Here is a 20,366-nt window from a genome sequence, read left to right on the forward strand (position 1 = left end):
CCACCCCAGAAGCCTCAGTCATGCCTGGTGTGTCAGTCCCGAAGTACGAATTCTCCCTTCTGTTACAAAGATCCTGGCCCCATGTAGCAGATACTGATACTGATGCTCCATCAAAAATAAGCATAGTCCTCCTTACCCACCACAGAGTAAATCTTATGTCCGGACCTGGAGCAGTAAAGAGTATAATCTTCTGTAGGGCATTTGGTTCCCGAGAGAAAGGAGAGGGGAAGGAGCCAGATAACACGTGCTCAGTTTCTCTTTCTGTGGCAACCAGGAAAATGCACGGCTTGCATCTTCTGCAGCAGGGAATGTAATTGACTGACTGCCCCAGTTGCTGCCCTTCTGAAGCCAACTCTGCTATTGCTCTGAAGCATCTGGGGTTGCTCCTATACAGTGACCAAACATGGCTTGGGGACGGGTGCCAGCCCATTCCTCAGACTTTTTGAATGGGCAGCCTAGGTGTGAGGTCCCCATTGGCCTTGCCAAGCCTCTCAGAATGGCACCACAGTCTGAGACTTTTACTGAGTCTCCTTAGCAGATACCAGACCTGCATCGCATTGTGAAGGCTCTCGCCTCCCTTCCTTGGCTCCCTTCCCCTCATCCTTCATAGGCATTTCCCCCAATAAACCTCTCGCATGTCTAATCCCATTTTGCATCTGCTTCATGGAGGACTTGAACTAACATACCTTACAAACTCATCAACTTGATGGGTGATTCTGCCCATCTCCCCTAGACTGAGTGAAGGGAAGGATGAGAGTGTGAAGCTGAAAAAAAAAATATCCTTCCACATGGAATACGATATCAGGATTGGAAAATAAGCTGCAAGCCTTATGGTTTCATTACTAGAAGTTAGGGAAACTAGACTGTATCCAGTCTTAGTCTGTTTCAAATATGTCTGCATCAAAGTATGTCAATGGAGTTGCACAGTTGCCAGGAGCAGAATATTGAGCTTTTCATTGTGATGAGAAAATATAACTGATTAACTAATTGAATAAAAATTAATCAGTTATTTAGTTTTTAAATTTCAAACTTTAAGTAATTGCTCTTGTGTCTTACACATGCTATGACCTCCTGATTCTTTTTAGTGCATTTCTATTTGGTTAAAATTGTCAGCATCCAAACCAACTATACTTAAAAAAATTGTCAGCGTCCAATCAGTTGCTCAGACTAGAAATTCTGATTCAGCTCTTTCTTTATGGTCCATAATTAACCCATTGTCAGAGACTTTATAATGTACTGTTCAAAGAGATCCAGAATCTTTTCCCTCCTTTCCATTTTTTTTCTGATACTGTTCTTGTCATCAAATTTGACTCGTTTAAATAGCCTTGTCTGTCTTCAGACTCTTCGTTATTCCAATTGAATCTTTTTTTTAATCTATAAACCAAATTCTATTACTTTCCTGCTTAGAAATTACTTTCCATTACCTGTAAGATGAGGTTAAAACTTATCATGATGCAAAAAATTCTTTGTAATTTGACCCCAAACTCTCTTTTGAGACTCATACTAGCAAAACTTCCCTTCTTCATGTCCCTTGCTCTAGCCAAACAAAATCATTGAATGCTCCTTATATTTGCTAGTTGTTTCACGTCGTTGTGTAATTGTGAATGTTTTTCTTTAGGGCTTGAGTTTTATTTCTTCTTCCCACTTTCCTTTCTCTGATGACTTCTTCCACGTTCTTTGAAGCCTGGCTTAAAATTACCTCTTCAAAAAGGACTTCGAAGATTTCCCAGGCAGAATTACTCATCTCTAATATTTGCTCTTAAAACAAATGTAAAAAAATTGTGTAAAACTATTGGGTGTAAGATAGGCTCAAATATGTGTTGTACAACATGGGGAATATAGCCAATATTCTGTAATAACTGTAAATGGAAAGTAACTTTTAAAAATTATAAAAAAATTAAAAAATTAAAGAAAAACCACATTGTATATATAAATCTACAATGGCACTTTTCAGTTATATTTTTCTCCCTATGTGTCATTGTCCCTTTTGATTGTAAAGTCCAATGAGGGTAGGCAATTCTGGGTGGCACAAAATAAATTGAATTTAAGTGAAAATTTCAAGATATAGAAAAAGGGTCTAGAAATAATCAACATTAAAATGTATTTCTCCTTTAACATATATTTCTGTTCAATAAATAGTAAACAAATTCTAATTAATGTATATTTTAAGTAATAGAAAGTAGCAGAGCCTTGCTACAGCCTATTTTCAATATCATGAAATATTTAATATTTTGGTTTTCATCAAAAAGGCAGTATATAATAATGCAGTATTACTTTAGTTATATTATTGCAACTGAGTGTCTCTTATATCATTAGCTCCAAAGAACAGTTTTAGCTTAGGGTATACTGAAGTCATAAGTCGAAAACTGATGGAAAATTTTATAGGCATTATTTCTCTTTGTACTCCTTTTTGTTTTATTGTCAATAGTCAGCATCAAAAATAACCGTAACTTATGTAGCAAAAGGAACCTAAATGTAGTTGGATGTATTTTTCAATGTTGAACTAAATTACTAGAGCAAATACTAACAGTTGAATATGTAGCTGATAAATCATAGACATATACAAGCAACATTAATGAAACATTCATACTGAATACAGATTCATTTTTAGCAATTTAGAACATTTTTGAACAACTTCATTTAGCAAGTTGTTCTTACTGAAGGAGGGGAGAAGATGTATGACCTCTTTTGGTCTTAGTTTCCTTAGTTGTAAATTGAAAGAATTGGTCTAGGCTTACTCATTGATTCAGAATGCTTACATACAAGATGTTAGTGCTGGAAACACAACTATGAGCAAGATAGACATAGCTCCTGCCTTCTATTGACTTAAAAGTCATAGGTAAATTTAAATTTCTTTTTCCTTTAGGGCTTCATAAACATGGCATGATGATATAAAATTGAGAAGGATAATGAAATATTATTCATATTTTCTTTTTATTCAGAAGCAGCACAGTTTACTGATGTTTATAAGATTAAAATTTCTTTTTGGAGGACAAGTTTTGATGGTTGAATTGTGGTAAACATATTGCCACTATTTTGTTTAGTAATTGGCCCCCAACTTTTTTTTTCTGGCCCTTGACTTTGAACAATAGAAAATTGGTTAATGTATTGACCACACATAGACTAAGGTTTAGTCAGACATACACATTTTAATTCCCAGAATCCCTTATACAGATTTCATTGTGCACACTGAGTCTTACTTGATTCTAGATTGGTATTACAGTCTATGGCCTTGTATTATTATTATTGTCTTTGGACTTGGTAATGGGGACAGGACATTCTTCTATTGCTTTAAATGCTGTAGCAGAGGGGACAACTGATTCAGAAATATGAATTATTTAGCCAACTTTTAAAATTGATGGTGGATGATGAATAAGGAGGACAAAGAAATAAGCAAATGTCCACTGTCTTAGTAAATCCGCCCCACGGAAGCTTTCGGAATTACCCAGAATGACGCAAAGACACTAAGAGGAAGATAATGATTTTTGAATCCATGTTATAAATGCTTTCCATTTTAGTCGCTAATTATGTATTTGTTAATACCATCGGAGATATTTTCACTATCACACTCTGATCATATCCAAAGAACTAATCTTTAGAATCAGAAAACCTGCCACTGTACTTTTAAAAATGTTATCCAGCCGTGTTATATCTCTCCTAAGTGGAACAACTCAATGATAAAAGCAGGTACCTTTCAGCTTACTTTTCCATTTAAAATGTGAAAAACTGTAATATTCCTTAGTGTAGCAGGAATGACATTTTCATGGTATTACACCAAAATTGATTTTTTCCTAGTAATTTTATGGCTCTCATATGAAGAGCTATCCCTGGTAGCTCAGATTATACTACTATTCTTTAGTGTAGAGAAGATACCTCATCTATTATTGAGGCTGGAGACTGAGGTTTAATGTCTCCTGGGAAGAAGGAAGAAGTAAGAGAGATGTCGCCCCTCAGGCCAACACTTCATGACAAGCGAATGAGCCTCTCCCACACGAAGTCTTGATTTGCCTTGATCAGTGGCTTCTGCACTGGACCTTGGGGTGGACAGTCCAAGCACGTGAGCCATTGAAGAGCCATCTCTCAGATTGTTATAGTTTTGTGGGTCTCATGGACATGAGCCCCCGTAGTTTTCAGAGTTAGATGTTTTGGAAGCTTGTTTCTCAGGTACAGGTCTGTGTGTGTGTGTTGTGTGTACAGAAATTTTCTTTTTTTTAAATTGAGGCATAGTTGGTTTATAGTGTGGTGTTAATTCCTGGTGTACAGCATAGTGATTCAATTATACACATATATATTATATATATACATATATATATATGTGTATATATATATATATATTTCCTTTTCATATTCTTTTTCATTATAGGCTATTACAAGGTATTGAATGTAGCTCCCTGTGCTATACAGTAGGACCTTGTTGTTTATTTTATAGATAGTAGTTAGTATCTGCAAATCCCAAACTCCCAGTTTATCCCTCCACTACCCTCCCCTTTCAGAGGCAGGTCTTAAAAGGACTGTGAGTCAGTCCCTGTGCAGGGGGTGGGGGTTATGGTGAGACTGTGTTCCAATTTCTCCCACTCACTTTGATGTGGGTCTTCTCTCTTTACCAGTGACGTCGCTCACTCAGCGATTTTTTAGGTTTATTTTTAAAGGAAGCTGTTCCATATATAGCTGTAGATGGGGTGTGTTCATGGGAGGATGTGAGTTCTGGATCCCCTTATGTGACCATCTTGAACTAGAACTTTAGACCCCATTTCTTGATGGAAGGTGGCAAGGTCATATTGTGGAAGAGAAAGTTGGATGGGAGACATTGTTCTGGCAGCCTTTGGAAAGTACAGGGAGAATCCCTGAACCATATTTACTTGAAAGGGAGTGCTGTACACTAAAAGGAGACTAGTTAAACTCAAAGTGATTGGGATAATATTAATTGAAAATTTAAATTCCCCTGTTACTCAGTGAAATGTGGGTTCACTGAAAAGATTGTTTTCTTTCTCACGTATTGTAGTAACAGATACTTATTTTGCAATCCCACTATGTTAGCCTAATAGATTTGGGTTTAATTTTGAAACCACTATGTTCTCTGTCAATGACATTTTAATAGCTAGCCTGTATCTCCACTGTCTAGTCTCAGTTTCAACTGTCCATGAACAAACATTTCTCTCTTGATCTATAGTCAGTCTTTTGAATATCTCCAAATGATGATTGCCTATTTCTTAAGGGTCTCAGAAGTTTTTCACCTGAAATAATAGTCTATGATGTCTTTGAGAATACACGTCTCTTCCAAGTTTCAATAAGTTCTTCAGATTAAACAGCACTTTTATTTGCCTTTAAAAGTTATTTCTTTCCTTTTTAGTTCTTGGGTGATTATCCCTCATGCCTCCAGTATCCCTAGTCCCAGGTGAATTTTGCATATGCTATATTGTTTATTTACTAAATTAGACTTTCTTATTGTCCCCCAGTTTGTCGCCATGTCACCCACTCATCTAACAGAAATGCACAGAAGCATGGAGAATTTTAAACGTCTAAGCAATTGGCTTAGTATCCATATATCATTTACTGACTTCATGCTTGCTATTTTAAATTTTAATGTTAATGACTTTTTTAATGTTAATGAGATTTATTCCTATAATCTTGTGGTAAATACACTTAAACAGAATGTGTCCTCTTTGTGCTTTGATTATTGTTACAATTTCTAGAGGACAGGAAGAATTCATGGAAGGGTATTTTGACATGCAGCTACAATCCTTTATGATATTTACTATATACTATCACATACAGTATTCTGTTCTATGATGATGTAGTTGAAAGGGCTTTGGACAGAAGACTGTATTTTGGTTATAATTTTGCTGTTAAATAAGAAGTTATTTCTCTTTCTTGGGCCTTTAGGTTCCTCATGTTAAACCCTAACACAGTGTGTTAGATAAAATAATTTCAAAGGTTCCATCCAGTGTTGTCAATGTATTCGTTTCTTTTATTTTAAGGAAGTGATGAAGAATAATAAAGAATCTATAGTTTAATTTTGCACAAAATGATTCTCACAAATATCTACTTTCTACTTGGTCACACACTGGCATTTATGAAGGAATTGTGTTGAGGTTTTGACTATTTCTTAACTGTATAACTTTAAATGGATTTTGTAGAATCTTGATGAATTACTGAGGTGTTTTTCATTATAAAAGTGGAAAAATTTTTCTGCACAGTAACATAGCAGTTCAAATAATTTTAGAAATACCACAAATGAATAAACGTAACATTAAATTATCCTTGAACTTCAGGCATATGACATAATTTAATTTTGTTGTATGATAGAAATGCCTCATTTCTATTCATGTAGAAGAATAGAAAAATAAACTAGTGGAGATAGTGGAATACTTTGGAGAGAAAATAGTCAATTTAAGTGCAAATAACAAAGAAAGATTACTGATAGGTATAAAAAAGAAAAATTTTACCTCATTTTAATGATTATTGTGAAAAGTAGTACATTTGTTTTAGGAAAAGGTAGTTAAATATTTAGCTTTTTACAGATGGAGAGTATATTATCTTAAATTGTGAATTACATATTTCATGATATTTGATTACATTTGAGGTTTTATTTAATATTAAATTACATAAGCCAATAGCTGAGTGTAATCAAAGCACATTATTTTGGAAACCACTAAAACATGATAGTCATTTTTACCGGGTGAAGACTAGAATTAGATTTGCAATGTTTTCCTTTGGCAGAACAGACTTCCATTAGAGGTGGTTTATATATTTTCTAGCCAGAAATTATTTTCCCCCAAACAATATTGTTTGTAAAACTATAATTTATGATAGATTTAAAAATTAATTAGAATGATGTTGATGGACCCTGAGTCCAATTCCCTTGACCATTTAGTTCTCTTCCCTTTTTTACCCAACAAGTCTTACATATCGCAGAACCCTGGGCATCAAGAGAGCCGTATGAAAATCAATACCTTATCGTATAAAGTAATTCTATATTAGTATATCAATGGCAACATTAACTTATTACAACATGACCAAAATTTGAGAAAGATATACATTATTTATTGAAATTTTTTCATATATGTATATAATCCGAATGATTGTTGCCTTACTAATAGATATTAAAATCCTTATGTTGCAAAGAGAGTGGCATATGAAAGAAAAGTAGTGAAGTTTAAAATGGTATTCCAGATCATCTAGAAATAATTGAATGAAAAAGGGAGTTTATGTATAAGAAATCAATGGCTATCCTCAGACTCATGAAATTAAGTGTTGCTTTCAAGTTTGTTCAAATTGCTACATTGAAATCCTGGCTAGAGTCCAATGTTTGTGAAAAGCACAGCACTATTGATTCTGATTTATCAAAAATAGTAGGAAACATGCGTTGTTTTGGGTTGTTTTTATTGAATCATTTCACTTTTGAAGACTTAAAATGACTGGAGTGTCAGAGCTGAATGGTTCTCTGGATATTAATGAACTGCTTAGATTTACTCAGATGAGGTTTGCAGTGGCTGGAAATCTCTCTAACACATTTTATGGCATTTATATATGTAATGTGTTTGTCTTTGTGGAATGTTTGCCACTGAGCATCTTCCTGAGAAGCAGTCGATAAAGATTTGACTGACAGAACACAGAGCTACTAGCCTAACAGATGTTTTTGTTGGCAGTCCCAATATAGCAGAAGCAGACTTACTTGTCATTGTTCACATGCTTTCCTATCTTCCTCAATTTTCTGTCACCCTTAGTCATAAACACTGTACCATCTCCTCTGAGCATGTAATCTCACATTCACCTCACCTTTTTCTCATCTCATCTTCCAGTCATCAGCAAATAAAGAGAAGTTATCATTTCTCTGCTCCACAAAGCCATAACCATAATTTTCAATCAAAACCTCCATGCTCTTGAATCTGAACTGGATTATTCACGTGGGAAACTGGGCCCAAGGCCTATTGGTCCTCAAATTAGCTTATGTTTTTCTAGAAAGGGAAAAGCAGAATCACCAGCTAACTGTCACAATAATCTTCCCTTGATAATAACATCACTAATCCTTGAAAATCTTCAAGGTAGTTTTATGTTATAGAAATTACCCAAGCCCCTGAGAAGTTCTGAATTAGACACTCCTATTCTTGAGCCAATGGTATAGTCACATTGAGCTAGGAACTGCTAGAGATAAAACAAGCATGGTCCCTCACTTCAAGCATTTATAGATCGTGTGAAGGCCAGTGTTGTGCTGTGGTTAAGAGCATAGATTTCAGAGCCACATTGCCTGAGTTCAAATCTCTCTTCTGTCACTCTGCAACTCTGGGCAAATTATTTAACTTTTCCACGTCTCAATTTCCCCTCAATTACCCGTATGTCTTCAGTGACGATTATGAAAATCACAACCTTATGGAGTTGTGAGAACTCAATAAGTTAATGTAGGTAAAAGACTTTGTGCCTGGTACATAGTAAATGCTTTGTGTTTGCTCTTGTCATTAGTTGGCAAGTCACTTCTTTGTCTCTGTTTCTCATTTCTCCATGCTACATGCATTTTTTTTAATTGAAATATAGTTCATTTACAATGTTGTGTTAGTTTCAGGTGTATAGCAAAGTGATTCAGTTATGTATATTAACTGACCAGAGAGAAAACACTTAAAGAAAAATGTTATTTAGAACAGATAACAGTCTGTAAAGAGGATCTGCCTTCTTTAAATTATGACCAGCTCAAAGATCTAAATTTACTTGATGGCTGCATAAAAGAAACATTAAGACTTTGACCTCCTCTCATGACCATGATCAGAATGGCCAAAACTCTTCAGACTGTGGCTAGGTATATCATTCCTCCAGGATATCAGGTGTGTGTTTCTCTCGCTGCAAAGACTTAAAGACTCATGGGTAGAACATCTGGACTTTAATCCTGATTGCTACTTACAGGACAATCCAGCATCAGAAGAGAAGTTTGCCTAAGTGCCATTTGGAGCTGGGCGCCATCGTTGTATTGGGGAGAATTTTGCTTACATTCAAATTAAAACAATTTGGTCCACTATGCTTCGTTTATATAAATTTGATCTCACTAATGGATATTTTCCCACTGTGAATTATACAACCGTGATTCAAACCCCTGAAAACCCAGTTATCCAATACAAGAGAAGATCAAAATGAAAAAGGCTACAAGGAACTAATATGTGAAACATCATTATAAACTGCCAAAGCACTGAAGAGAATGAAGCTTATGTATGCTTTTTCAGCTTCTTTTCCATTATAGGGTATTACGTGATATTGAATATAGTTCTCTGTGCTATACAATAGGTCCTTTTTGTTTATCTATTATATGTATATTGGTATGTATCTGTTAATCCCCAATTTCCAATTTATCCCTCCCCTTGCCTTTCCCTTTGATAACCATAAGTCTGTTTTCTATGTGAGTCTATTCCTGTTTTGTAAATAAGTTCATTTGTATCACTTTTTAGATTCCACATATAAATGATATCCTATGGTATTTGTCTTCTTTGTCTGACTTACTTCACTTAGAATGGTAATATCTCAGTCCACCTATGTTGCTGCAAATGGCATTATTTTATTCTTCTTTATGGCTGAGTAATATTCTATTGTGTGTGTGTATATATATCACATCTTTATCCATTCATCTTCTCTTGATGGACATTTAGGTTGCCTACATGTCTTGGCTATTGTAAATAGTTCTGCTATGATCATTGGGGTGCATGTATCTTTTTAAATTAGAGTTTTCATCTTTTCCAGATGTATGCCCAAGAGGGAGATTTCTGGATCATATGGTAAGTCTATTTTTAGAGTTTTAAGGAACCTCCGTACTGTGCTCCACAGTGGCTGCACTAATTTGGATTCCCATCAACAGTGCAGGAGAGTTCCCTTTTCTCCACACCTTCTGGCTGCATGCATTTTAGACTCATTGAGCTGAACTCCAAAAATAATAATGCAGAAAATGCCTCTCCCAGTATTTACTTGCACCAATTGATAAGTTGTGTGAGTGTGAGTGAGGAAAAGAGCAGAGAATGAAGCCAGTATTTGGTACGTGTTTCCAGTCAGGCTAATGGACTGGGTCTGAATGGCCTTGCTTAAAGACTGACAGAACTACTGCTCTATGAAAGATCTGGGAAAATGCCAGGCAAGAGCTGATGGGCAGAAGCTGGGCGAACTCTCAAGCAGGACTTTGTGAACAGCAAACAGAATTATTTTGGAGTGTTGCGGGAGAGCTTCTGAAGGCTGACTATATTGACTTATCACTTATTCCACTTCACTCTAGTCTACTTGCCTCATTCAAGTAAATCAATACCCTTTTAACACTGGGCACTTAAACAAAAAAGAAACCTATTCAGTAGGTGCAGGCCCAGGTAGGAAAATCTAAGAGTGAGGCATTTTCCAGGTCCCATTCTTTCACTGCTGGCTCCAGAGCTGATCCTCAGTAATAAGGTATTCTATCCCCGGGCATAGGTGGGGTAGCTCCAGTGTGATGGCTGCCCCTGGACCACAGTTGAGTGGCCTGGATCCCCATCTTCCTAATCCTGGGAGAGTGTCAGAAGGGTCCATGCTGATGGATAGATAATACCACCCGTAGCAACTGAGTTGGTGAACAGACCTCAGACCTGTTAGAGCTTTTTTGACTATTGCCTTCCAAAAAACTTCTGTCAGAGCAGAATCAGAATCTCACTAGTTCCTGTCTCCCAAGCCTGTCACCATGAGCTTATTTCTCACTGGTTAATTTCCCCCTAGTGCCCAGACAGAGAAGAGGGGCCTCAACCCCTTTAATAAATCAGAATACAGTAGATTCTTATTATTTGCTGCAGTTACCTAGACATTTGCAGGAACACTGAATTAGTGGATAGGAATCATTGCTCTAGGGTAGATCAGGATATCTCAATTCATTGGGTTTTGAGCTGGTAGGCAGTTAATTTATTAGTGGATCATTTTTATTCTTTGAAGTTTGTTTTAAAACTGTATCAACTTCATTGAAGGTCTAGGGTAGACCTTAGCTAGAGTAGCCCTACACCTATGATATGGCCTTTTGTCTGGTGTATCAGCTGAGTCCCTGGGTTGTGTGGCAGCTCAGAATTTCTATTTTGCAAGCAATTTGCAACCACCAGAATAGCCACTTTATTTTACAAATCCCTAGCAGTGGTTCTTTATCAGACCTTCCTGAGTCTCACTATGTGCATGCATGGCTTTAGGGTTTAACCGAAGTATTAGATGATCCTTATGTAGATTTGTGAGATCTTTCTTTACTCAGCTTCCTTGTCTATAGAATCCAGCTCCACAAACTTTAGCCTCCTCAGCAGCTCCAGACTTTGATCTCTGCCTCCTCAGCTCAGTGATATTGTTGTGCTCGGCTTGACCCCATCTCCCTGCATGTAATCTGGAAAATTTTCCCTGGGGCAGAAATTCAGGTCAATTTTGGGACTTAACCTTGTGTACGTCCTGTTTCAGGGATCAGAGTTCAGTGCTGCCTTTTGACCAAGGCCTGAAAATACTGTTTTATATATTTTGTCTAGTTTTACAGTCATTTACTATGAGAAAAGTAGTCTGGTACCAGTTACTTTATTATATTTGAAATCAGAAGTTCTCCTCTTGTGAACTTGGTATCTTTATTTGAATATTTTAGGAGAGGGAAAGGGGGAGGGGAACGATGGGGTAGGAGACTAAGAAGTACAAACTACTATGTATAAAATAAATAGGCTACAAGCATATATTGTACAACATAGGAAATATAGCCAACATTTTATAATAACTTTAAATGGAGTATAATCTACAAAAATACTGAATCACTATGTTATACACCTGAAACCAATACAGTATTGTAAATCAAATATACTTTAATAAAAAAACAGAAAAAACAAACAAACAAAAAAGATGTTTCAAATGCAATATGCTCCCCTCCAAATTCATGGTTTTCCCTCCCTAAAACTAAACCAGTTCAATTATACAAGTCAGAAATTTAGAAACTGCCTTTGACACATCCAGTGAATCATCAAGATCCCTAAATATATCTTGAATTTATACCTCTCTCCATCTCTACTAGCCACTTGGGAGACCAAGATATCATACTGAAATAGCCTCCCAACTGATTTTCTTAACTCCTGCCTCCTCCTTTCTCGATCTTCTCACTGTAGCCCTGCTGATCTTGTGTAAAGTCAGACCTCCTCGCCTCCCAGTTAGAATCCTTCAATGGATTTCATTTGGCTGTATGATGTGGGAAAAACTCCTTAACATGGCCTTATGTCTCAGTGTGGTCTGTTCTCTACTTACCATTCCAGTTTTGTTGATGATCTCATTTAGCTTATTCTCTTCTGGTCATTCCACGAGATTTTACTCATGCTAGTCCCTTTCTAGGCATGGTCTTTCATTTACTCACTTGGTTAACTTCCTCTCACCTGTAGGCATCAGTCCAATTCCCTCTTCTTTAGGGAAAACTCCTTAATCTCCTTGACTAGATCAGATACTTCAGTTAATATGCTCAAATAAATTCATATAAATCCGTTGACATTTCACATTTTTGTGATTTCTTTTGATTAATGTCTTTATCCTTTACCAGAGTAAATGTCATGAAAGCTATTTTGTTGATAATTTTACTGCCCATACTTAGCAATAGAGATGAATAATATAAAAAGAGGTGAAATGGAGGTGATCAAGAAACAGTGGTTGATTGAATAATCAAATCTGCTCAAAATGAATCATACAGTATCCATAGATACATCCCTGCCTGTAGCTGTTACCACTATGAGAATTACAAGTGTAATTTCCATTAGGAATATACAGTTCTTACCTATATCAGTGACAGAGATATCACAATACCGATCTCCAAACAGAATGAAAACCTCTTTTCTGTGAATTCTGTTTATATCAAGTTGTAAGTGAATATTTAAAATTTTATTGCTTGTTCTAGAATCTAAATACTGAAGTCCCAAAGGTATGTGCAAAAAGTGTTTCTAGGATCATGCAAGTGTTAAATATAAACATAAAATGAATAATACCTAAAGTTCTATTCAACATTCTTATACTATGATTCTGTGCACTTACATTAACTTAGGTGAGTATGCTTGTATGCCAGGCACTATTTTAAGTGCTTTACAAATATAACCTTACTTAATTTTCAGAACAACATTATGAGATAGGTATTATAATCTGTATTTTATAGATGAAGAAACAGAGGTACATATATGTTAAATAATTGTCTGATGTTCAACAATAGAATCAGAATTCAAACTCAGACTCTGGCTTTAAAAAGTTTAATATTTGCTTACATTCTCTTTATGTGGCCTTCAACATCTAGCCAGTTACTTGAAAGCCATAGTAACTTGAGGGTAAAAGTTTGGTCCCTCTATATAACAGAGTATTTTTTTATGCGTAGTCCACTCTGGGTTTTAAAAATCTACATCTCCTTTTTCATCTCAGCAAAGAAGCAGGTGAGAAAAATGACTATTTATATGAAGGTAAGGATAGGTACCTTGTTAACACTCTCCAAGAGGTATTTCTCTCACCTCATACATTTCCTGAAGAGAAATTGTGTTAATTTCAAAATATTTGTGAAAGTTGTGAAATGACCCAAATTTAAGAATTTCACTGTGACTCATTAGATAGAATGTGAGAAGCTAGAAAATTAGTTAAGTATACTCAATTTGGTAAATGGTTTGTCATATGATTTGATTTAAAAAAATCCTTTTAAGCAGGATGTAGATATTTGTAGGCTTGGCAAGGTGTCAAAAGGTATGAAATATTTGGAGGTCTCAGTTCAGCAGCAGTCTCAAAATAGATTCTCTTTAATGAAAGTTAAAAGTTAAAAGGCAAAATTGAAATTCAGCGTGCTTTAATGTCTCACAGAGTTGCCAGATTGCCAGATGATACTTAATTGGAAGCTCAGAAAATAATGATGAGGAACTAATCAGAAAAAATCTATTTGGTCTAAATCTCTGGAGAAGGAGGCTGCACAGACAGTAAACAGTAAACTGGAGACATTTAAAAATTAGTCAGATGGTGGGAAACAAAACAAAACCAGTCCCTCCCAACAACATCAGGCGTAAAAACAACAACAAAAGATAGAAAACAGCTGTTGAACTTAATATATCTCCACATCATTTTTTAGAAAGAAAGTTAGACTTTACTGAGCTAATAAGTTGTGAAGAATGAAAAGTAGCTCAGAGTGTGTCTGTACAATAGGATCTCTCTGAAATCAGCAGTGGCTGCTGGAAGTCTTTAATCAATGTTTATAATACATTTGCTCTATTTAAGAATTAGAACTTGAAATGTGTGAGTCCAATTTTGTCAGAACTTGAGGGGGCGGAAAAGTGTGGTCAGTAAACTAGAACTGTTGTTCTGGAAATTCAGAGTTGCATTGCTTTTCTTGTAACAACTGTCTTAACCCCTAGGTATATCTTACTGGAAGCACAGAGAACTTCCAGGGGTCCTTTAGCACTGTTCTATTTTTTTTTAACATTTTTTTTATTGAGTTATAGTCATTTAGCACTGTTCTATTTAATACAAGTGGATATTTAAATTCAAATTTCAATTAATTAAGTTCAAATAAAATTAGAAAATTCCTAAGTTGCATTAGCCACATTTTAGTTGCTCAGTAACCACTTATGGCTAGTGGCTACCATGTTGGATGGAACAGACATGGATACTGAACATTCCCATCATCCCAGAAAGTTCTATTGCAGAGCACTGCTTTTAAGCATTTATACTTGGCCATCTCAGTACTGTTTTCAGTCTCCATGCTCATATTCAATCTATCTGAAGCCCAGAGGTTTTATTAGTTTTCTATGTGGACATATTAAAATGGAAATATCCTTCACTATTCACTTCTTAAAACTCAATTTCCTAATCTGTGGAGAGTAAGACGACTTACAGGGATTTTGTTAAGATATCTGAAGTAATGTAAGAAAATTGTCTGACACATGGTAGGTTCTCAGTAAACACTAATTTGCATTCTCTATAATGTAGAAATTTTTCGATGATAATAGATCATTATTCTTGGAAAATCAGGAGACTATAGGAGAAAAATAGATATACCATGAATTTAGAGAAAGCTTGTTCTGACCTCTATATTACTCTCCCCCACTATTATTTTGTCTTTTTAATTTTTTTTCCTGCCTTGCCATTAGTACTTCTTAGGGATTGTATTCAAATCCCCAGTCACTGTGTCCTTCTAAGTTCATGATTTCTGTCCTTGTCCATTTACCATCATAATTAGGCAGAGGAGTAACAAGCAATATCTAAGTGGCTCACCTGTGTGCCAGACATATTTCTCTCTGCCTCCATTATGTAGTAGTACCTCTTCTTTACCTCTTCCTAATGATCAGGTTCGATTACCTCTGCCATGCTTGGGGACTTCTTGCCTGCTAGTCTTTTGTCATGTGAAGCCCAAAGTGCTCAGTCCAAAGTCACAGCTTAAAGTTCAGTGGGATTTGTGCTGTGTTCCCTGTTTGCCCTTCCTCTTTTGGGAATCAGGACTTCCCAGAACCCAGAATTGTGAGGCAGGAAGCAAACGTTCTCCAAGTAGTTCCCTGGGAGTGATACGAGTGAGACTTTCTCATATCTCACCCCTTGGTCCTCAGATTCATGTATTTGTTTCTTGGGGACACGAAGTCATTCTATGTATATAGATGGGAATGTGTATGTCTATGTGCACCCTGTGTTCTAGAGAAGGGTGCTTCATTCTTTTGGATATTTTCTCTGGGTTGATTCCTTAGTTATACCTTTAGCAAGCTTTTCTTTGCTCTGTCAGGCTGGCAGGTTCTGGGTAGCACAGTGCGTGAGAGGACCATCCTTCAGAATAAGGCTTTTGCTCTCAGATTCTGGCATCCTGCTCTCCCTTCCCAAATTCTGTGGCAGACCGTCCTCAGATCAAGGTCCTGTCACTGCTCAGAAAACCAGGTAGGAACCCTTGCCCAGAACAAGCCTTCTTTGTGGGCTTGGATGCTGATTCCTGTGTTCTTTCCTCCGATACCAGTGGAGGTCAAGACTCTTGGTCAAGGCTTACCAATTTTTCTGTGTTCTTGACTCCATCTTGGCCTCTCTCTTCTAGGACCTTAATCCATTTATTTTTCCCTCCCTCCTGTATTTTGGGGGTAGGTAATTAGTTTTATTTATTTATTTATTAATTTATTTTAATGAATGTACTGGGGATTGAACCCATGACCTCGTGCATGTTAAGCATGCACCCCACCACTGAGCTATACCCTCCCCCTTCTCTTCTGTATTTTTAAATTCTTCTCTTCAGCTTTTAAGAATTCAAGTCTCGTATACTAAAGATGTAATAGGGAAGAACAAATCTGACTCCATATTAGATCTGTTCCTTTAGCTCTAACCCTGTGCTCTGTTTCCTGTGCTTAGTCATGCTGGTTCTGCACCTTTTGTAAAAGAATGTTGTCTGTAGCCTAAAATAGACAGGAGAGCCCATTCTCAAGGCTCTGACCATTAAGGGTATACTTTTCCATTCACATAGAGATACAGAGTTGCAGAACAGAGAATAACATTTGTGTTGTTGGAGGTTTACAGGAACATCATGACCTACATTGACAGCTGCAAGAACAAAGGATTCCGACACCAAGAAGTTTGCAACAACCAACCACACGCCCTCTCCTTTTAACTGTAAAAGGAGCCTGAATTCTGACTTGGGGAAGATGGTTCTCTTGGACATTGGTCCCCCATCTTCTTGGTATGCTGGCTTTCTGAATAAACTCGTTATTCCTTGCCCCATTACTTCGTCTCCTGATTTATTGGCCTGTTGTGCATTGAGCAGAACAGTAACAAATGTATACTCTCCTGACCCATATATAACTTTCCTTAGCTTCAATTTAATCAATCCTCATCCTTAAAAGAGTAACTGCACTTGCAGTCAGCTCCTCCATCCCATTCTCTACCTGTTGGCATTTGGCTTTCAGCCACATACACCTACTAAGTGAGTGAAAGGTTTTTGTTTCTTCTTAATTGCCTAAGCCAATGTCTGTTCTCTTAGTTTTTATTTTGCTGGAACTCTCATTTGAAATCCTAGCACACATACATATATATATATATATATATATATATATATATATATGAAGTTGTATATATATATATACACATATATACACCACACACACACTATATATATGAAGCTGTATATATATATATACACATATATACACCACACACACATACATATATACAGATATATATACACACACACACACATATATACACATATACATATATATATATATATATATATATATATATATATATATATATATATATATATGGAGAAACTACTTAAGGCCAGGCAAAGAATAGCTAGGAAGCTGTAAGTTGAAAAGTTTCCCAAATTCACACACAGGGAACATTTGAATTTTGATCAGTTAGAATGAAGTCCTTCTTAAACACCTGGGCCTTCAGTAATGCAGCTAAATTATCAATATTTCTCAACTGGCATTCTGTGGAAAATAATATGAATAACTGTTTTCTTGTTTCTTTCAAGGTTGATATAATACCATTCTAAATGCATTAGAGATAAGTTAATTCATTGTTTACAATGTTGCCTTAGATACTAGGTTTTAATTTTCATGTGGAACACCCATTGAGAAGGAGTATTTTATACCCATGCCACAGTTTAAAAGCAAACTTCAAAAGTTTCAAGTTAACTGCCTGTCAGACTAAAATCTATTTTAATCTCCAACAAGATGAAATACACAGAATATTTTTTTTTTTGACTGTATATGTATTTTAGTTACTGTTCATGCAACTTTTTGGGTAGCCTTGAAATTTCTCAAAATGTTGCATGCAAGAATTTTTTTTTTTTTTTTTTTTTTTTTTTGCTTGGACACTCACCTGATTGGGGCACCAGAAGAACAAAAAATTACGACTTATGAAGAAGGAAATTGTGACTATAGCTGGGGGAAAGACCAATCTATAGCAACACACACACAAAATGATGGAAATTATGAAATTAGCAAATGACATTAAATGTTTCTTCTGGATATTATAAATATACTTATGGATTTAAAAGAAAACATGAACAAAATGTTGCCTATATTCCCTGTGCTATATATTACCTTCTTGTATTTTCTTTATTTTATACTTAGTAGTTTGTACCTCTTAATCCTCTTTACCTATGCCTGTCCCCCTCCCCCCCCACTGGTAGCCACTACTATGTTCTCTGTATCTGTGAGTCTGTAACTATTTTGTTATATTCATTCATTTTAATTTTTAGATTTTACATGTAAGTAGAAACATGCACTATTTATCTTTCTCTGATATTTATAATCTGTAAAAATTTAGAATCACTATGTTGTATACCTGAAACTAATATATTATAAATTAACTATACTTCAAATTTTAAAAAATGATTAAACAAGTGAAAAAGGAAACGTGAACATAAGAAGATATAAAATGAAATGGAACATTTAGAGATTAAAAAAAAAAAACCCTGAAAAACGTTCACTAGATGTGCTTAATAGCAGACGAGACTGCAGAAGAGATCAACGAACTTGCATATGTAGATGTAGAAAGCATAGAAAATAAAGCCTTGAGAGAGATAAAAACTGAAAATGTATAATCTCATCAACTCTTGGGCTAATACCAAGCAGTCTATCAAATGTGTAATTGGAGACCTAGGAGAAGGGAAGAACAAAACAAAAATTGTTTAAAGTCCAAGGCAGTTCACATGTCTCACTGAACATTTAATGATGTATCTTTTGCCTGTCTTCAAGTTTCAAATCTAAACCAACTCCTGACATTTGGTTTTCTTTTCAGTTCACTGAATGACTCACAGATTATCACACATACCATGCTGTTTCTTATCTCTATATCTTTGTTCTTTCTTGTTTCTCTGCCTTGAGTTCTCTTAACTCCTACTCTTGAGCAGTCTAACTCATACTTCTATTTAAAGTCTCTACCCATGAGTCATCTCCAAGAAGCCTTTCTTTCCTCTATCCCTTCATTTTGCACCCAGCCAGATTTAGTTGTACTCTTTGGTGCTTCCAAAATACCTTTGTGTATCTGTACTGCTGTAATAAGCCATTATATTGCAGAGATCTGTTTTTGTGTGTTTCTTCCACTGGAAGGAGTATATCTAACTCATATTTCTATCTCCAGCACTTAGTAGAAGGATTGGCACAGTATCAGTTGAAGAATGAATAAGTGATGACTTCATTGATCTGACTTTGGGTCTGAATTTGATATTTTCATACACATATCATTAAGAATAATAAAGATCCAGTTTTCTTTAAATCTCATTTGGTATGGCTTACTTTTTTTTATTTAAAAGTCAAAATATATTATCTTATAGTTAATGACTCTAAGTTTAAAGTCTAAATATAATATATTGGTAACATATATATATGTGTATATATATACACATAAACTTTTATATATATGTAATGTCTATTTTTCACTTCTTCATAGAGCTTCAGTGAATAAATCTAGAATTTCAGATGAAGAATTATGGAATTTATAATTTTGATACTTTCAAATTTTAATATGTTCAAAGAGCTTTTGTGAGGCTTAAATGCAGTTTACCTTGCCTCACTTTCAGAGATTCTGATTCAGTAAATCTGGATAATAGTGCAGAAATAGGCACCTGGAAAAAAAAAAAAAACTCCCTAGAAGAGTCTGTTGTAAATGATAGATAATGTATCTGGAGAGAAACAAACATTTATGTTCCATGGCTAGAGAAAGGTAGTTTAACTGTGGATTCTACATTTACACTTTGAATAGATAAAGAAAACATGAGGCTTAGAACATTTAGAAAAACCTCTTCTGAAATAAAGAATCCACATCAATTCTGTTAATTGTAAAGTTTTGAATAACCTTTGGAGTTGAGCAGCTAATGGAGACTAAATGTGATGAACATTTTTATAGAGACAGGAAGAAAACATTAATGCAAGCAGGAGAATACTCTTTATTCTATTTTAAAATCTGTGCTCTAAAGAAGAAAACATTGCTTTAAAGACTTTGATTTAGAGCACTTGATTCCAGGAGAAACAAACTGCCACTGGAAACTTCGGAATATAAGGCTGGAGGGAAACTGCTGTAATCTGGGCTCATTGGTCACTATAGTTCAGAACAAGATTTCCTACCTGATTGTACCATCTTGAATATTGTATTAAGTCAGTTACTTAAGGGTATTTTAGAGAACAAGTTAATGGGCAGCACTGTCGTATTATATTACATGTAGCGATCACACTGAGCAGAATCGCCATATTGAAGAGAAACTTCTGGAAAACCTGAGCCAACTTAGAGAATAAGGCAGTTAAAGAGTTGTTTTTACATTTGAAGGTGACAAGCCATGAAATATCCTACTGACATAGAATATTACATTTGGTCTGTGTAACTCGGGCAAAGAACTTATGATGAAATCTCAAAAGTGAGCTGTTTTGGATAGAATTTTGAATTAAACT

The 20,366-nt window shown here is 35.6% G+C and overlaps 1 long non-coding RNA gene across 2 annotated transcripts in view; it reads left to right on the forward strand.

Moving 5' to 3' along the window:
* LOC105088513 (uncharacterized) overlaps nucleotides 1-20,366 on the forward strand; it is an 87,942-nt gene that overhangs the window by 25,137 nt on the left and 42,439 nt on the right. Inside the window, exons 3-4 of one of the 2 annotated variants that reach the window (XR_010378489.1) lie at nucleotides 9,721-9,755; nucleotides 16,481-16,867. This is a non-coding gene — a long non-coding RNA (uncharacterized LOC105088513). Of the gene's footprint in view, nucleotides 1-9,720; nucleotides 9,756-16,480; nucleotides 16,868-20,366 lie in introns of those variants that run through there. The other variant, XR_010378490.1, reaches the window with a different exon arrangement.

The sequence above is a fragment of the Camelus dromedarius genome, chromosome 30, assembly GCF_036321535.1.
Source record: "Camelus dromedarius isolate mCamDro1 chromosome 30, mCamDro1.pat, whole genome shotgun sequence".
NCBI classification, from domain to species: domain Eukaryota; kingdom Metazoa; phylum Chordata; class Mammalia; order Artiodactyla; family Camelidae; genus Camelus; species Camelus dromedarius.